This window comes from Quercus suber, unplaced genomic scaffold (genome assembly GCF_002906115.3).
Source record: "Quercus suber isolate HL8 unplaced genomic scaffold, Cork oak 2.0 scaffold_2, whole genome shotgun sequence".
NCBI lineage: Eukaryota > Viridiplantae > Streptophyta > Magnoliopsida > Fagales > Fagaceae > Quercus > Quercus suber.
In genome coordinates this window covers 1,869,766-1,889,202 of record NW_027069469.1, presented here as the reverse complement: position 1 = coordinate 1,889,202, position 19,437 = coordinate 1,869,766, and the positions used below count along the sequence as shown (strand labels likewise).

General features: G+C 35.8%; 1 long non-coding RNA gene and 1 pseudogene across 1 annotated transcript; both read right to left on the bottom strand.

The window, feature by feature from the left end:
- Positions 1–1,732: 1,732 nt before the first annotated feature.
- LOC136061194 (probable inactive receptor kinase At2g26730) lies at positions 1,733–6,169 on the bottom strand (annotated as a pseudogene).
- A 2,481-nt stretch (positions 6,170–8,650) lies between these two features.
- Positions 8,651–12,009, bottom strand: LOC112013208 (uncharacterized). The gene is made up of 4 exons (XR_010626000.1): positions 11,925–12,009; positions 11,751–11,803; positions 10,902–11,051; positions 8,651–8,961 (listed from the first exon to the last, which is right to left on the bottom strand). It is a non-coding gene; the product is annotated as an uncharacterized LOC112013208 (long non-coding RNA).
- Positions 12,010–19,437: the final 7,428 nt, after the last annotated feature.

The window sequence follows — 19,437 nt, the reverse complement described above, 5'->3', positions numbered from 1 at the left end:
TCACACACCACTTTTGCACCAATTATGACCTAATAACAATTCAAAGTCGTGAATTAAAATTTTTTGTCAATAGACTTATTATTTATCAAAATGGAAAGTTTAAAATATGTTAGTACAAAGGAGAGGGATTATTGAAATCAAAAATTTTGGGTTCGGTAACCCCAAAATAATCCCACTCAACAGACTGTACAAAATGGGTGGACACCCTCACCCTGTATTCAAAAGCTCTCTGTCTAGTCTTCTGTCTTCCCTATTAGTCAGAAAGTTAGCACACAAAGTTTTGTTTTTATTTTATAAAATACAAAAGTCAGCACATGAATTTGCCTTTGCAATCATCAACCAAATTGTTATTATTATTAAAATGTTCTGCAAATAAATCTAATTGCAATGGGTCAAATTTGAAAATTATTGTTGACTATACAATCTGACCTGAATCTTTCATGTAGCCCTGGTTTCAACGTAGTTGTCGCTTACACGTAAAAATGTCCAATGTTGAGAAGTTTGAACCAAGGCAAAGTTCAAAGCCAAAACTAAACCATATAAATAGGTCAATGCTGCGGTCTCAACTAATATCATGTGTAAAGAACCGAACTCTTATTTCACTCTTTGAGGTATACTAATACTATACATGACAGAAAATTAATCATGAAGTTTTGCTCACTCGATTGACATTATCTGACTGTTACCATTCGAAATTTCACATCTACAAATCTATTTAATTATATCAACCTTCATTTTCTTTTGGATGTCAAGAGCCCCTTTTGATTTAAGGCTACAGCAACAACAATAAAAAAGCCTTTGTTCCAAAATTTTGAAACTTATTATGGATCATTAACAGATTAGTTAAAGTTGGCCTTATGGTTTAATAGCATTTCTTAATTCTTCCCATGGGAAAAACTTGAGTTTGAATCCTCCTTGCCCACTTGATGTTAAAAAAAAAAAAAAAAAAAAAAAAAAAAACTCACTCACTCAGTCACTCTTCACATCACAAACAAATGGCAAAATGCTAGTAAATGCAATCATTGTCTGGCCAAATCTATATCCAATCATTAATGTTGGCATAGCCTAAGCAAGATAATAGTAATAATTAATATACAGTGACAATAGTAATTATATAGCTATCATAGAGAGAAATTTGTTCATAGAGTTTGTAGGTAAAAAACGTTGCTAATATACCTGTGGTCCTTTTCCCACCAAGTAAAAAACAAAAGCCAACTGTTCACCTATATTCTCATCCTACCCAAAAGAAGTCGTGTCTTTTTTTTTTTTTTTTCTTTTCTTTATGTTTTTATTGGTAAGTTAGACATGCAACTCCATTTAGCCAGTTTTATGGGAGGAGAAAGTGTCATTTGAGTTATTAACTCATTGGTTGCTCAGCTTAAATATTTATTGATGACAATAGTGACTTGAATTCTTTTCAAGTTAAATATTTAATAAGTAGGAAAACTTGGTCAAAGTTAAGTAACAATGTATTGAAAAAATCCCACCTCTACATAAATTGTTATTGAAAGGATGCTTAATGTATTATTTAGCTGATTAATTAATTTTTTGATGGCTTACAGAAACATGAAAATATTTACTGGCCAAGTTATGGCGACTTATCATAGTCATAGACCAACCTAAGATTTCGATAAAAATGCAAATTTCAAGAAACATGTTCCATTATGCAGCATCTGCAAACTTTATTTCCTGGTTTGTTGGGATATGATCAAATAGGTTTTATAACACCGCTATTAATATATGAGAAAAGAAGCAAGCATTACTGTCAAGTTATTGATTGAAAAGTGCAAATATGTTGCATACAAAGATCTGCTACTTTTACACTCGCTACTACATTGAAATCTAGGCATGAAAGAAAACATTAGTCTTCTGTTTGATCCAACTTTGATAAGGAAAAGTATTACCTTAGTGATGCTTCAAAAGTTATAGATCTCTCTTCTTCCTCATTTATTGTGTTGATTATGACAGAAACTTGGTTAATGCTTGGCCTTCTCTCCGGTGAGCGTTGAACACATTTTATAGCCACTTGTAGCAAGTTTACCATCCTCTCTTCACTTGCACCTTTTGAAATAAGGGACTTGTCAAAGACTTCAACAATCCACTCCTCTTGAACAACTGAGTGAACACAATCTGCTAAGTCAACTCCATTGTTCTGCACCATTTTCCCAGTAAGTAGCTCTAGAAGAATAACACCAAATCCATAAATGTCCCCATTAAAGTCTCTAGATGCATTGGTCCCAGTAACATTGGCAAGAGATGAGCCATATTTATCGCTATCCACAGCCATAAGACCAAATTCACTTATTCAATGCTCCATGTTCTTATTCATCAAGATGTTGGAATATTTCAAGTTACCATGAACAATTCCATATTCTTTTAGTTCCTGATGCATGAAGGCTAATGTGTCAGCAATGCTGGCTGCAACACCAAGTCTGCTTGCCCAGTCAAATGCTTCTCCCATTTGGTTGTTTCCTGAAATGTAACATATAGTACCTCAGAAGCCTTCAAGATAAAAATTAAAAGAGCATTTTAAGGTATTATAAGGGTGTTACAATCAATCTAATATAAGAAAGGATTGTTCATAAAAGTTTTTCCTACATAATTGCAACGTATTCCATTAATCATGCGGTTTAACATAAAAGATACAATAATATTGCAATTTTTATATTTACCATGGAGAAGCATGAATAGACTTTCATTCTGCTGATATTCATAGACCAAAAGCTTCTCATATTTGGAACAATAAAAGGCAAAAGCAGGCAGTATATTTCGATGCTTCACTTGGTCAATCAGTTTCATCATCTACTCAAACTCATTGTTTGAAATTTCCCAGTCCTTAATCCTTTTGACAACCAGGGTCATCCCATTCCCAAACATGACCTTATAGAGAGTAAATTGCTTTCCTCTTCCAAGCAACTCGGCTGGAGCACTGAGTAAGTGCTCAAATTTTAGCCCATTCAACACAGGGCTTTCAAGGACTACCATTGAGTTTAAAACCAATGCATTTTCACTTGAATCACCTGTATTTTCTGACCTGCTCACACTTGATTTGTACTCAGTTGATGTAGGGGCAAGCTTGCTGACACTATCATCAACTACTGCTACCTTGTTTACTGCCTCAAGTCCCTTAACCCTCTCTTTTCTCTTTTTCAATTTGCACAGCTTGAAAATGATTAACACGAGAAAAGCAAAGGCCAACACAACATAGCTTGTGTACATAAGAGTCTGATCTTTTGACTTACTCTTTGAATTGTTGCCACCATTTAATGGGAGAGATGGACATTCTTTTGACAATGGTTTTCCACATAATTCAGGATTGCCTGAGAAGCTGCTATTAGAGAAGTGGCCTCCTACATCTGGAATTGGGCCACTGAAGTTGTTGTTGGAGACATTGAACTGATCAAGATTGGAGAAATCAAACTTGGGTATCTGTCCACTTAGCTGGTTGTCTTGAGCAAGGAACATAGTGAGACCTGAAATTTTGGACAACTCTGGCAAGTCACCAGAGAACTTATTGCGTGAAATATCAAGTCTTTTCAGATTCCCTAGCATGGCAAACGAATTAGGAAGGCTTCCAGAAAATTAGTTACCACCCAAGTATAAGTGAGTGAATTGCTTGCATTTTGCAATTTCAGCTGAGATTCCTCCACCAATATTGTTGCCATTAAGAAAAAGAGCAGCAATAGATGCAGCAAGGGCTTTAGTGCCACAAAGAGAAGTGGCATGAAGAGTTCCATTAAGATTTAAGCCAATAAGAACTAGCTTTGTCACAGAAGTATTTTTTTGATCACAGGTAACACCACGCCAGTGGTTCTTGCAGGAATCTAAGGATGAGTTCCAACCTAAATTGACACCAAGTTGGGCATTATTGTTAGCGAGTTTTGCAAGGAAGCTTATAAGTGAGGTCTTAACCTCTTCCTCTACAGAATATGACGAGGAGGGGTAGAAAAAGGAAATGAAGATTACCCAGATGGAAACTTGATTCATTTTTGTGTTGTGATATGAGATTTGATGCAAACAGGTCTAGAAAATGGCCTTGTTGGGAAAACTTGGAGTTATTAATATGGGACTGTTTTTGAATATTTGGGATATTGTGGAAATAGGAGGAAATTCCAATGTCAAGTACTTGCTGTCTTGCTGGAATTAGTTATGGAGCCAATTGGTTGATTCTATAATGAAAATTTTATATGTCCATTGTTTATGGTCGGCACTAAATGGTTAAATGATAGGCCATTTGAATCGAACCACAATTGAATATATGGAGCCTGGCCAGCCGGCAACTACAAACTGTTAAAATTGACATTTGCATTACTTTTTCAAAATGGATTGTCATTCTTGAAACATTATACTAACAATGATTTTGTCCTATGTAACTAGTTTGATGCTCTCCTAGTCAATAGACATTGTTTGTAGAGGTGACCGTTTCAAAAAAGCTCAGGCCTAACAACTACTAGCTTCATTAAGTTACTACGATCCAATAAGTAATGAATGATCAAGCTTGGTGAAAAGGCCATAACCATAGTTTTGTTTGATCTTATTTAACGTAAAAAACCAATATTATACATGTGTAATTTATCTCCAATTAACTATTTACACAGAGAGCATATAGATTAAAACAATCATTAAGCTCTTATACCTTTCAAGTCAAAACTATCATACATAATGATAAAGAAGGTCATCACAATGACTTGACAGTTTTGGTTTTAGGGCAGATTGAGTTCAAGAAATTCAAAGCATTTGACAAAGATTAGCTCATAGTGAAACCAGCATATACCTATCTAGTTTCATTTCTAAAAGTGAATCTTGTCCTTGTGTTTACACGCTTTTTATCCCCCACGAATCTCAAGTAAATAATCCGTGAATTACTTATCAAACATCACATTCATCCTTGTCTTTACAAGCATTTCAGCTCCCACTAATGGCAAGCAAATAATCCATGAATTACTTATAAAGCATGACCTTAAATACTGCAGTATAAAAGTGTATTAACCACTAAATTATTCTTTGTAAGTTGGTGTTAGGGGTTTGTAGACCCAGTTGTATGAAAAACTAATGGAACTACTTGTCTCAAAGTAAAAACCATGGGGTGGGAACTTTCCCAAAAAAGAAAATTCACCACGTAAAACCTTTACCTAAACTCTACAACCCGTATATAGCTTATAAAGAAAACCTTTCATGCACTAGAATGTCTAGACTCTTCAATCATATGAATTGCCTTAACAAATGACACACCAGAATCTTCAAGCAACTTCAAGAGCTTCTTGAAGGTTTGCTTCACAATAATAATTAAGTTTATGATGGTGTTATGGCTTTAACTTTTTCAACAACTAATTCAGATTTACTTGAAACTTTCCAATATGGTTGAATTAAGAAAACTTGGTTACAAAAACCCTAGTCACACAAAATGAGCGTTTCTCTCTCTTGAAATCTTTTCTAAGAATAGCTTATAATGTCTTTTAAATAATGCAACAAACAGATAGCAAGGCGAGGGAGTCATGTTGGGATAGCCAGATTCAACAAACAAAGGTTTGTTTCCTCGTAGTTGACTGCTGTGTTGAGTTGATAGATAACATTTCCCAAACCCCAATCCACCACTACTTCTTTTTTCTTGGACTTAATCCACCACTTCTTTAGGAAGACTACTCGATTATATACAACTGTTCCTTAAGATAATTCTTTCATGCATAGACCATACTAAGATGTCCTTTTACATATCACAGTTCCTATTTTACATTTTTTAATTGAAACTCAAAAGTAAACACAATGCTCTTATGGTCCAGTACCATCCATCTATTTACTTTAGGCTTTAATTTTGGTGGTCAAAGCCCTTATCTACGCTTAACGACCTCCCCTCTTCCCCAAGTAAACCTTAGAAAGATGAAAAAAAAAGATTACATTTTTATTCCAAAAGTTTTGGGTTGTTTTCGTTTTAATCGTTTACAATTCAAAATTTTCATTTTATCATTTCATGTTTTATTCTATTTTTTATATTGAACATGTCATCCATTTCTATTAATATTTTGATTTATTAGGAATTAAATAAATACTTCTTTAAAATTAATTTGTAAGTCCAAATTTTGCTAATAATTTACTTGTTAAGTGCTAAAAAATTACAGTCACGTTTCTAAAAAAAAAAAAGAATTACCATCACGTTACCATATAATGTCATATACCACCAAATTACCAACATAAATGAATAATACGAGACAAAAATAAAAATTTTTGAAATGGAAAAGATCAAAATCAAAACAAGTATAACATATTTGCGTATCATGATTAGTGTCTCTAATCTAGTCTAGTATATAATCATCATTTACTTGCTTCTTCAATCACGATTTGCGCAAGCCAACCTCCTATACTTGACGACACTGTCTTAAATCCTAGTACCAACTTTACATGCACGTTTCAACGACGTCGTTTGTAACATCGTCGGTTTACTTTCCATTTGGTCTTTGACAAATGATTAAAAAGTCTTGGCGGTAATGTCCTAACTGAAAAAAAAAAAAAAAAAAAAAAAAAAAAAAAAAAAAAAAAAAAAAAAAACATGGGAGTGGACGTTCTCTAGGAACTACTGGCCCCCGTGGGCTGCCATGTGTCCATCGAAACCCTAGCCGGCAAAAAGCTCGCCATTAGTACCCCCTAACCCTAACCCTAACCCTTAAACCTCTTAATTAATTAATTAATCAAAATTAATGTTTTTGAGAAATTGCAGATGCGAGCATATGGATGGTACAATTCATGAAGGCAATGCGAGATGAGAAAGGCGAGATGGTACGGAACGCACATTTGTTAGGGTTCTTTCGCCGAATTTGCAAGCTCTTGTTTCTCAGAATGAAGCCCGTTTTTGTCTTCGACGGCGCCACCCCTGCTCTCAAGCGCCGCACCGTCATCGCCCGACGCAGGATCCGCGATAAAGCCATCGCTAAGGTCCGAAAGACCGCCGAGAAGTTGCTCCTCAATCAGGTTAGCTTTTCATCACTGCTTAGTTTGTTACTTGATTAGTTCAACTCTCATTCTGCTGAAGTCTTAAGTTTTGATCAGATGGTTCACCTATTTTTTGAATTTTTTTGTGAGACTCGTTCATGTATATGACTTTAGATAAAATAAAATGGAGAATAAGAATTCGTGCTTATTTTTGAATTTTGTTGTGAGCCTCATTTGAGTGTATGGCTTGAATAGGGTGGATTTATAGCTAATTTCAAAATTTTGGGATTAAGGCTTCTTGTTGTGAGCCTCGTTTGTAATTTGATGTGATAGGTTTTGGATTTAGAAAAAAAAAAAGGTGACTTTTTGCGTTTTGCGATGGACATTATGTGGAATTTGAAATGTTGCTTTTTTATTCGTGGAATTCTTTCTGTGACTGGGTTTTGTTGTGACTTGTGAGCCTCATTTGAATGTTTTTTGTTATTCTATGTATTTGGTTTTGGATGTAGAGAAGTTGGATTAGTGTCTATTAATAATTACCATAATTATCAAATTTCATATTTAGACAAAAACTAAAAGAGAAAAATAATAATAATATCTTGCCAATCATTCCTGTGCATTGCACGAATTACTAACTAATTTTATTCAAAAGAGGAAGCGTGTCAAGTTACAAGTACAGGAAATGTGCATTGGCCTCCTAAACATTTACAATCTCAAATTCAAAAGGTCTAGAAAATCTATGAAAGAAGGGATGCAGCCTAAAACAGTCATCCACTTGTAAAGAGATCATAAAATCATTTGTTCAAGTAGCATGTGTACAACTCTACGGTGCTTATTTGCTTTCCCATGTAATAATTGATCATCATTCACAATATGTCAAAAATCTATAATAAATATAACTCAAGGCTTCCAAATCAAATCTGGTAATATTCCAAGTCAGAGTTCTATTGAGGACAAAACCTTGATAAATTAAATTCAGGTAGTGATGTAGCCTATCAAGTACTTTGAATAACTAGAGGAAACAAAGGAACAAAAGGAACAAAAAAGATAAGACAAGCCAACATGTAGGGCTTGGAATCAGCACCAAACAGAATATAAAAACTAGCAATCAGCATCTAGGGTTGGATGGAGTCAACACCAGATCATTGGAAAAATTCCAACTGAAATTTTATTCATTATAAACTCGTCTCCAAGGAAATCCAATGGAACACTTATATAAACTACTAAGACTATACCTTAATCCTAATTGACTTGGTTCAAAGCCCAATTATTGGTATACAATGAAAGTTATTTTCTTAATTAAACGTCTAATGGAAAAATATTGAGAAGCCCATAGAGATCTCCATGTGGTTTTTATTGACCTAATAACATAATAAGGTTGTCTACGATAACCTCTCCCAAACCCCTCAAAAGTGGGAGCTTTGGGCACTAAGAATGACCTATAAGGTTGGTGAATTAATAATTTTTATAAGCTCATCAACGAAATCATTCTATCTAATTTAATCAAATAATATAATTTCAAGTTTAATTTATTTATTAATCATTAGCATAGATATGTTAAGAGATTTTTTTTTTTTTTTTTTTTTAAATTTAGTTGTGGTGATTTACTATATATGGGAAAAGAATAAGTTAATCAAGTAGCTTGCGAACAAGCTTGAGATTGTTTGACAAAAAAATGAACCAAGCTTGAACATGTAATCTAGTTTGCTGATGAGATTGAGCTCAGTTCATGTTTAAAATAAAACTAAATGAACAAAACAAAACTTTAAATACTTGTTTTGGCTCGACTTGTTTATAGCCCTAGGCCCTGGCTATGAAATCCCTTTTCATCTACCAACTCTTTTAACGGCCATTGGAGAAGAATTTTCCCTAAGAATAGGCAATTGCAAGGGATCTTTCTACACCTCGTCCATAGTCAAAAGACATGCAAAGCATATATGCAGTAAATTATGATAAAGACTCAAGATTTACTTACAAATGGACCATGCAAGCTCCACGCTCGTCAAAATTACGAATTTACCAGCTATGCGACATGTTCTGCACCAAGTGTATTCGTACATGATCATATAGCAAGTAGCATAAGTCAACAAGTCATAGAAATGTATTTGTCAAAGAAAAAAAAGTCATAGAAATGTAAAAACTCCACCCGGTATTTCCATGTTTCAAAATTCTTCCAGCCAAAAAAGTTATTACAAAAAGATATTGACAGAAGAAAATATGGTGCATAAATAGAAACTTTCATCATGTCAGGTATCAAAAGTTACATATTCTCTCTTTGAGGTCACTGGTTAAGTTTCAGGAAGATTGGTCTCCCATGTTTTTGCTGAGTTCTATAACGTTTTCAGTTCAGTTCCTGAATAGTATTTTTACATTATAATACAATATATCAAGCTTATATTTTCCTACAAGTAATAAAAATTTATTGAGAGAGAGAAAGTACTTTCATGCACACTGGATGTGAACGCAGTATTAAGATTACAAGCTCCAATCATTTTAAATGAAAAGAAAACGAATCAATAAAATCTATAATAGAATGCCAATCACTAATGCCTATGATTTGGGACCACTCAAACAATGATTTCAAAAAGCTAGTTTTAAACTCCACGACAGTTAACTTCCCATAATTGAGAATCTGATTATTGCACAAAAGGAGACAACTCAGAACAATAAATAGAAAGTCCAATTATAATTAGAATAAATTCTTAGCAAATCATTTAATACAGATACTTATGCATGCCTAAGGTTTTTTCTTTTTTTTGGTTTATACGTAGACATAAGAAATACATCTTAACAGTTAATTATTAATATTCACTGAAGTCATAATGTCTTGATTTCAAAAATTGACCCGTAATACATTGGACTAGGTACGTAATCCTAATAATAGTAAGAGGCAACCTCATTATTGTACAACAATGAGACTACCATTAAATTTTACAACAGCACTTAAAGACTAGCTTTAAGAATGCAACCAAAAGGAAGAAAAAGAAAAGACGAATACTTGTTGATTGGTGTTGCATGTGTAAGCACAGTGCGGAGACCATTGACTTTTTGTTACTTCATTGCAACTATGCTTACAACCTATGGTCTGTGGTGTTCTGTCTTTTTGGAGTGCATTGGGTGATGCCAAAGAAGGAGGTGGAGTTGTTGGAGTGCTAGAAGGGGGGCTTTGACAAACATAATGTCTTGATGTATGTGGGCACATGCGTCATTGTGTTATGTGGACCATTTCGAGGGAGAGAAACCTTCTAATTTTGATGGAATTGAGCGTTCATCTGTGGAGCTAAAATTTTATCTTTTACAAACCATGTTTGGTTGTTGTTGGCTGCCTTAAGTGGCCATTCCTTTTCTACCTTATGGCTTGTTTGGAAGTTTAGAGAAGGAGGAGAGTAGAGGGGAGTAGAGGGAAGGGGAGTAGTGGGGAGGAGAGTAGAGGAGAATGATTCACTTCCACCTTATTTGAATGTTTTTAAAATTAGTAAGGGGGAAGAGATTAATTAGCCCTTCCCCTTGTGTAATTTTGTTAATATAATAAGGGTAAATTAGGTAATTTACTTGGTCAATAGTTTATGTACTCTACTCTCCCTCCAAATCTCTCCAATTTGGGGGAATTAAAATTGGGGGGCTAGAGGGAGTCTAAACCCCTCCAAACTCCTCCAAATCCCTCCCCCTCATTCTTTAAAAAACTTCCAAATAAGGTAATTGCATTACTCTCCCTCCCTCTACTCTACTCTCCCTCCTTTTTTAAACATCCAAACATGCCATTAGAGGAATTTCTAGATTTATGTAATTTTAAGTGAAGGTTTATTGCATCCTAAGTGCACAACCTGTGCACTTGGGGATCTTATCTTTTCATTTTCAATAAAGCATTACTTATCAAAAAGAAAAGAAGAAGGAAAAACACGAGCACTAACCCAATCGTGAGAACCAGATGGATAAGAGCTGATAATAATTGCAAACAGGGAAGAAAAAGGTCTCACCCGGTGAATGCACATATTACTATGTGTCACAGGAGAAGCTGCCTGCAGTTCCATATGTCCAGCCCATGTGCCATCCTTTTCCACGCATTGGCAGTATTCATCAAATGGGACATCATCCTCAATAAATGGTTCAAACATTTCGTGATTCTTCTGTTAGTTGCAGCTCCAATGTCAGATTATTTACAAGTTGGTTACCCAATAAAAATAAGGGGCTTCTTTATTTTAGTTTTTTTTTGGATTGTTGGGGGGGGGGGGGGGGGGGGGGGGATGGGACAGCTTGTAAATTGTGCAACCAGTTCCCAATTTCATGGTAAGAAACAATATAAAAAATGCTATTTGTTGCAAATTACAATAAATAAAGTTGTAAAAATTAAAATAAAGGGATATTTCACATTGGCAGGCAAGAAATCTACCTTTCTGCGACTCTGCAGCATACTGCTACTTAAAACACAAAATAACTTTAAGAGCATAGTCAAACAAAATCATTAAACGGCGTAATTGTGACGATTGCCAGTTATTTGAAATGAGCATTTTATATCTATCACTAATTATTTCTTTCAAATGACAGCCATTTCTTTCACTCAGCCCCTCTATGCTTATTAGAGCTCAAAATCCACTAATTACTGCAGTCCATTTACTTATGGAAGAATAAATAACATATGGTTAATTTACTTATAAATAACAAATAGTTTTTTCAGAAAATACTAAATATGGTTAAAAACACCATATAATGGAGAAATGGAGAAAGGATGTGAGATCAATTTTCTCAACAAAAAAGGGGGAAAAGTCATGGATAAAAGTTTTATTTCTTTCAAAATCCATATACCATAATATATTCTACCACCATACCGCGATACTTTTTATGTTCCTCTTCATTGCCTTCCAACTGATCTGCAAGGGCCCTACAAATTAACAAGAGCAAACAACTTAAACTGCATTTAAAAGAAAAAAGGTTTGCACACAAATATATTTTTGTTGGTCAAGACTAAGAGTCACCGATAGTGTACAAGAAAAGCTACTTACCAAAAAATATATATACACACACACACAAGAGATGCTGAAAACTCTATGCATGTGTGCAAACATAAAATGCAACCTTACAATATATCAAGCTAAAAATTTCAGAAGAAGAATTTCAATATATAGTGCACATATAAGCACTGACCTCTAGAGTTTGTTACTAAATATCATGCGTGATTTTAGGAGTGGTGTGTGCAAAGAAATGATCGATAATGCTAGGCATAGAATAAATGGTCAGCTTTCAAACACTAAGTTTTTGTGCAACATTAAAATGACAACTTAATATTTAGATGGAGAAACAAAGAGGGAACCATACCACTTTCTTAGGGACACCATAAAAAACCCTCGAAACATGTTCTCCTCAAGAAGTGGAGCGAAAACACCAGTGATTCCCACCAAGCAAGCAGTGCTACAAATTAATGCAATTAATTAAAGCGGTCAATCCTAAACACCAAATGATAGCAATGTTGGGAAAAATTCTATATAACTGTAAATAAATTTTAGCAAGTACAGCGGAAGTACAACCACACAATAACACAAAGATTTATGTGGAAACCTTTTATGTTCCTCTTCATAGAAATCACATCACTTAGAGATACAACTTGAATAAAGAAAAAATTTCTTTTTCTTTTCACTCACTACACTCTTCCTCATTGTGTATTTTCTCTCTCTCTCTCTCTCTCTCTATTTTTCTCTTCTCTTTTTGCTTGCTCTTACTCACGCACCAGTCCTCATACTTTTGGGACTTCACTTCTTTTTCTTCTCTGCCCCAAATGGCCGAATGGCCTTTCCCTTTTATTTCTTTCAGCTTTTCTTCTTTTCTTCCTTTCACACTCTTCTCATCAAATCACAATAAATGCAGACCATTTACTTTGACTTTACTTCAACCAAATCTCTTTTCTTCATCTCTGCCATAGTTGAATCTTTTCTTGCTTTTGCTTCTTTCTTTTCTTTTGTCTTCAGCATTTCCAACACACTTTGGCTCACTTCTCATTAAGAGAAGTCAGACTTCTCACAAGTCAAGGAGTGTCATGCTCATTAAATGAGCTCTTGAAAAAACATGTGGGCTGGACCCATGACGTAGTGCACCCAACAATCTCCCCCTCCAGCCCACTTATGGAGGAGATCTTCAACTCAACTCTTCAATTAGAATCCATGCAGGCCAAGTCAATACCAAACTCAACATTCTTCATTATCTTCACTAACATTGAGAAAATTTCATCAAAATTAATACCTTTCATTCTCAAATAGTTTACTTCACCTTGGATATCCTTAATCCAATTTCTTGGCTCCCCCTCAACAGAAGCACAAATATTCTCGAAGCTAATTGCTTGATGTTCTTCAGTACACCTCCTTTCAAGAGGTTCAACAATCTCTAGTGGAGGATATTGCACCCCTTCTCAAGACCTTCACAATCTTTCACTTCATCATTCTTCTTAGCATTATGATATTTTTCATCAAATATCACTTTCTCATTTAAATCACTTTTAGGTAAAGAGAATTTTACTCTCTTGGCTGCAACACCATTACTATCAACTCTCAACTGTGGAGTTTTCTCAAAAACTTTGACTGCATTGGACTTTTTCTTACAAGCCCTCACATGAGTTCTGTACATGCCACAACAAGCACGCCCTCTAGCAATAACTAATAATCCTTTACAAAGTTTCCATCTTCCATTGCCAAGATGGTTACTATAACCCACTTGATCCAAAGCCAAAGTAGACAACACATTTATCCTTAAATCTGGAACATGCTGCACATCCTTCAATATCAACGTGCAACCAACATTGGTCTTGATGCACACATCACCAACTCCCACAATTTTTGAATTGTTAGGACATATGTGTTTTCACTTGCTAAGAACATATGTCACTTATTTATGTAAATTGGCTAAATCCTTTGACAAAACGCACTCTACTTATAATTGGGTAGTTCTAGGTGTTTTTAATACTTCAAGAAACAAAGTTTCAAGGTCAAGTGTTGAAGTCATTAAGTCTGTCCAAGAAAAATGAAGCTGAAGTGCAAATTCATTAAAGCTCAACATCTGCTCGATAGCTACCTCGACACCTGCTATCTGTCAAGATTTATAATTTCAATTTTTTTGATCTAATTTTCTTGGGATCCGTGAATATGCTTTTGGGCCTTCTTTTCTCCAAACCCTAAACATATAAAAGGATTGTTTTAAGAGCTGTCAAGTTGTACACAAGTTGCAAAAGCATTGAAAAATCTCTGTTCAAGCAAATTGTGATCAAATACGAAGTTCTTGATCTAGTTCATCTTCTCTGAAAAAGTTGCTGTGTATTTGCACCAAAGGGTTTTGTGACCAAGCATCTTCCTGATCTTCATCGTGTAGGATGAACTGAAGAACTTTGCAGCCAATCTCTCTTCCTTAAGTTGGTGTTTTGAAGTCGCGTACTGGAATCCGCGCATGGTTAGTCATGTACTTGGGAGCTATGCATCAAAGGTGGAAATTGTCACTACAGATCAAGTCCAATTGGGTATTGGGGTAAGGGTTCAACTGTAGATTGGTAAGGTACTTGAGATTCCTTTACTTGTAACCACTTGATTTGATAATAGTGGAGTTTCGAGAGTGGTGACTTGAAAATCACCCGGTGGGGTTTTTGCCACGAGGTTTTTCCCCATTCATAAACAAATCATTGTGTTATTTAATTTCCGCTGTATATTTAGTTTTTGGTGATTTGTTTGTACTTCCACGTAATTGCAAGTTAAATTGATTAATTAATAACTTGGCTAATTATTTAATTGGTTTAAATCACAAGGGGTTATTCAGTTTGTGGCCTATCAAGTCGTATCAGAGCGGGCACACTCTGATTAGGTTTAATCTTTGCTGTGTTGATCCATTGACCCCTGTTTGTCATGGATAGAGCACAGTCATTAATCATACCTCATTTATTTGATGGCACTAACTATGCATACTGGAAAGTACGCATGAGAGCTTTCTTGTAGTCTTTAGATGAGAAGGTGTGGCAAGCTGTAGAGATTGGCTGGACTAAGCCAAAAGAAGAACCGTCTGATTGGGATGACGCTAAGATCAAGGCAGCTAACTTCAATAGCAGAGCGTTAAATGCCCTATTTAGCGCAGTCACCAATGAGGAGTTCAAGAAGATATCCTCAACTGAAACTGCTAAGGAGGCTTGGACCATCCTCCAGACAACCTATAAAGGAACAAAGGCTGTCAAAGATTCAAAATTTCAGAGGCTCACTACAAGCTTTGAAGAAATTAAGATAGAGGAGGATGAGTCGTTTAATGAGTTCTATGCCAAGCTAAAGGACATAATGAACTCAGCCTTCAATCTTGGGGAAACCATCCCTGAACCCAAGGTTGTAAGGAAGGTGCTCAGATCTCTACTTGAGAGATTCCATGCCAAGATTACGGCAATAGAAGAATCAAAGGATATTGACAAAATTTCTTTGACTGCGCTTGTTGGAAACTTGCAGACCTACGAGCTAGGACTATCTAGGATTGGCAAAACAAGTAAAGGCAAAAGCATGGCCTTGAAGGCAAAGAGCAGTGATACAGATGAGTCTTCCGATGATGAAGATTCCAAGATGAAGTCCTATATTACAAGGCAGTTCAAGAAGTTTATGAAGAATGCCAATGGGAGGAACTTCAACAAGGATCGTAGACACAGTTCTTCTTAGTTTAAGAGCTAAGACAAAACGAAGAAGGATACTAAGGATGGCGGTCAGTACACTGTTTCGGCTGGACCAAAATGCTTTGGATGTCATGGATTCGGCCACATGAAGCATGAATGCCCAACATATCTCAAGAGCATTGGGAAGAGTAAGGCACTTGCTGCAACTTTGAGTGACACTAAGCCCGAAGATGATTCCGACAATGAGGATGACGGAATCTTAAATGCCTTCACTGCCACAGTCAATCCTACTAAAGGGATTGTTGAAGAAGTGGATGAAGAAGAAGAACTGGTGGAGTCCAAATTTGAGAAAATGGATGATCAAGATGATATCCATTCAGCTTATGAGAAGCTTTACAAGCTTTCTAAGAAGTATGAGAAATTGTATAGGTTGGCTACCAAGAAGCTCAGTGATGTGGAACTTGATCGTGAAGAGTTGTCCACAAAGTTTGATGAGGCAAATCAAACTATTAGAGCACTGAGGTTTGAGAATAAATTTTTGGCTGAGAAGACCAAGAAGCTTGAAGCTGAGCTGTTTTAAGTTAGAGCTCAATTGGAGAGGACTTCAAGTGCACTTTTTGACGAGTAGGACTAGAAAATCCTAAGAGAAAGGCATAAATAACTATCTTACCACTGTTGCCTGTCAATCATTATATGATATCTGTATGCTTTGGCATAGCAAAAGTACAGTGTTAAAAACATTCGTATGCTTCGGCATAGTAAAAATGCGATGTCAAATGCTTAACATCTTAAGTATTTCTTTTCTCTCTTTTTATGCTTATGTATGATATACTAAAAATAAAAGAAAATATACAAAAAAAATAAAAAGCAAAAAGATTAAAAATGCTTTAAATATAATTGCAAGTGTGTATTATAGGAGATGTGGGAATTATAGGATGTATCACGAAGGTGATAGTCCCCATCAAATAGTTATGATTGTATGTGAGTTAAATTTATTTTCTCATATCTCAGATCGTCATAACATGCATACACATATGCAATCTTGCGATATTTTTCACACACAACACGCAATATTCTTTGCTATTTTTGATACATGTGCAGGTACAATGTGATTTGGCCATCACAAGTGTTTATATGTGCTAATGTATTCTCACTAAACTATCTTGACTTATTTTTGAAAAATAAAATTGGTTAGACTTGTTTAGTGTGTGTGTATATTTTTGAGGATCCATGTGCTTAATTCCTTATTGAGAGATGATTTTGAGAGCTTTATATGTTGATTGGATCAATGGTTGAGGTGTATGTTGGATTGCATTCATGTCTATGTTTTTCTCTTCTCGAAAAACTGCTTTTTTAACCTGGCTTGACACCTCCTCAATACCTGGCTATCTGTCGAGCTTCTCAAGCCTTTTTCTTATCGCAATCTCGACACCTCTTCGACACCTGATGGATCGATAGAGAAAGTTCCTGTCTCCTCGATACCTGGTCGATCGATCGAGTTTCTGTGCTTTGAAACTGGTTCTTGTTCCTCGACACCTATTGATACCTGCAGCTGTCGACGACCATTTTCCTCGACACCTCCTCGACAGCTTCCTCGATACCTCTCGACACCTCAACTGTCGAGAATTACTGAAACTTCTATTTAAGGATTTGTTGTGATTCGGACTTCATTTTCTCGATCTCTCTCGATTTGTCCATGACTGTTCATCTCCCAAACACCCTTTTCTCACTCAAATCTTCAAACGCACTTAATTTTCGGTCTTCCCTTGGTTTTAATTACTTGGTATGTTCATTTTTCCCTTCCTTTCTCATGCATTTCATGTTTTGAAACCTAGTTTTTGGGATTTTTAGAAATTTTTGGAGTTTTTCAAAATTAATGAGTTTTTCTTGAAATTTTGGATTGGGTTTTCACTTAAATATTTTCAAAATGTCATACATTGCATTTCATGTGCATTGGAATGATATTTACATGCATTTAGATATGTGCTCTATGTTTGTGTGCTAGTAGGATTGGATTGGGCTGAGTCCATGATGTTTTTCAATTTGCATGTCACATGTTCATGCAATCCAATGCATACGTACTTCTTGTTCAATACATTTGATATATATGAATTGTGTTGGGACTTTTCTGATTGTCTCTCTCTATCTCTTTCTCATTCTTTTACGTTAGTAGTGTCTATGGCACCCAAACGTAAATCCACTTCGGCTTGGAACACTCTGCGTTTTGGAGCTTCTTCTTCTTCTGATTCTGCTCCTCTTAACCTTCAGTTCCGTGATGGAGATGCCCACAAGGCATTTTCGGAGAACTTTTCTCGATGAGGTGTTCATTCGAAATGCCAAGTCATTTTGGCGGACTTCGCCGACACTGACCTTCCCTTTATCATTCACAGTAGGGGGTGGGAGTCACTGTGTGACGTCTTGGTCACTTGTCCTCTCGTGCTGATTCAGGAGTTTTACTCTAACATGCACAGGATAGATCGTTCAGTACCTCTCTTTTTCACTCGCGTTTGAGGTACGCGCATCCCTGTCACACCGTAGCTCCTTGTGGATGTGCTTAGGGTTCCTAGGATAGAGTTTCCTGACTATCCTTCTTGTGAACGTCTGAGGACTATGTCCAAAGATGAGCTCATTTCTGCCTTTTGTCAGCGCCCTGCTGATTGGGTCACAAACTAAATGACCCCTTGTGATTAAACCAATTAATTAATTAGCCAAGTTATTAATTAATCAATTTATCATGCAATTGCGTGGAAGCACAAACAAATCACCAAATAACTAAATATGCTGCGAAAATTAAATGACACGGTGATTTGTTTACGAATGGAAAAAAACCTCGCGGCAAAAACCCCACCGGGTGATTTTTAGGTCACCACTACCGAAACTCCACTATTATCAAATCAAGCAATTACAAGTAAAGGAATTCCAAATACCTTACCAACCTACAGTTGAACCCTTATCCCAATACCCAATTGGACTTAATCTATAGTGACAATTTTCCTTTTGATGCACGGCTCCCAAGTACGTGACTAACCAATGCGCGGATCCTAGTACGCGACTTCAAAACACCAACTAAGGAGGAGAGGTTGGCTGCAAAGTTCTTCAGTTCATCCTACACAATGAAGATCAGGAAGATGCTTGGTCATAAAACCCTTTGGTGCAAATACGCAGCAATTTCTTCAGAGAAAATGAACTAGGTCAAGAACTTCGTCTTTGATCACAATTTGCTTGAACAGAGATTGCTCAATACTTTTGCAACTTGTGTGCAATTTGATGGCTCTTAAAACAATCCTTTTATATGTTTAAGATTAGAAGAAAAGAAAGCCTAAAAGCATATTCACGGATCCCAAGGAAATCAGATTAGAAAATCTGATTTTATAAATCTCGACAGATAGCAAGTTTCGAGGTAGCTATCGAGCAAGTGTTGAGCTTTAATGAATTTGCACTTTAGTTTACTTTTTCTTGGACAAATTTGATGACTTCAACACTTAACCTTGAAATCTTGTTTCTTGAAGTATTAAAAACACCTAGAACTACCCAATTACAAGTAGAGTGCATTTTGTCAAAGGATTTAGCCAATTTGCATAAATAAGTGACATATGTTCTTAACAAGTGAAAACACATATGTCCGAACACCCCTAAACAGGATAAGAAAGATAGTAAAAACCCTAGGGTTAAGAAGGCAAACTGTCAAAAGCCTAAACAAAAGAAGCAGCATCTCTGTCATCATTGTGGAGTTGTCGATCATACTCGACCAAATTGCTATAAGTGGTAGCCACTCAATATAGCAATGGTGTGATAGCATCTAAAAGCCAAAATCAGGTTCAATCCTCTCTTGCTCCTTTTGGTGATCTTCTGAAAGCCCTCATGTTCCTTTCAAACTTGAACAGGTTAAATTCTTCCCC